Below are 890 nucleotides of genomic sequence, written 5' to 3'. Positions count from 1 at the left end.
CCCCTCGACCCCCTGCCATCCGCACCCCTGAAGCGCGGGAGGGCCAAGTGGATACAGCGAGCACGGAAGGGGCACCCCTCTGGCGGCCCTGTCTCATGCGGCTCGGGGTGTGCTCTGCTTCCAGGTCCTGGGGCTCTCGGCGAAGTCGCTTGGCCCCGTCCCGTCCCACCCCGAAGTCTGGAGCCAGACCCCGGGGACAGCAGGGACCCTGCGCGGTCTATTGTGCTGGACCGGAGGGCGACCACGCTTTCCCAGCTGGGATCGTTGCCGACGAGTTTACAGGAAGGTTTACAGAGGAAAAAAAAAAGTTACTTGGAAAAAGGCAAAACGTCCAGGAGGCGTGGAGTCGGCAGGATTCAAAGAAGGAGGCACAGAGGAGGAGGCACATCCTCCTGTGCTGAGCACACCAGCAATCCCCCCGCTCCCGTCCCGGCTCCCTGCCCTAGGGTGCCCGGCAGCTCTGCCCAACCTCACCCCAGCGGGGTGCTCCCAAAGTCATCGGGTACCTGAGCCCTCAGGAGAAGTTTCGTCTCCCTAATCGCTCCAGACTAACTCCTCTGACACTGACACTTAGAGAACATCTAGGACACGTGTGGTTAGGAGTGATCAAAGAAGAGATAAGATCAGAGATCACTTTAATTGCGAAAATGAGGCCAAACAAGATTTTTCAGAAAATCAGCTGCATATCCGAGGTTGTCAAAAGCACTGTTTTCGTTTAATGTAAGCGGTAGAAGTTCAGAAATTACTGGACACTTACATTCACGTGACACACATATTTCACATTCCCTTTTACTTACAAGCAACACAGATTACACAAAAATAAACAGGAAAAATATATGTGTGTATATATATATATATTTGGTCAAGCATTCATTCCAGGCAACCCGCCG

At 53.5% G+C, this 890-nt stretch overlaps 1 long non-coding RNA gene across 1 annotated transcript in view; it reads right to left on the bottom strand.

The window, feature by feature from the left end:
• LOC108449034 overlaps nt 1–890 on the bottom strand; it is a 22,237-nt gene that overhangs the window by 20,870 nt on the left and 477 nt on the right. The window lies entirely within an intron of this gene.

This window comes from Corvus brachyrhynchos, unplaced genomic scaffold (genome assembly GCF_000691975.1).
Source record: "Corvus brachyrhynchos isolate BGI_N302 unplaced genomic scaffold, ASM69197v1 scaffold310, whole genome shotgun sequence".
NCBI classification, from domain to species: domain Eukaryota; kingdom Metazoa; phylum Chordata; class Aves; order Passeriformes; family Corvidae; genus Corvus; species Corvus brachyrhynchos.
This window is presented reverse-complemented; position numbering and strand designations above follow the sequence as displayed.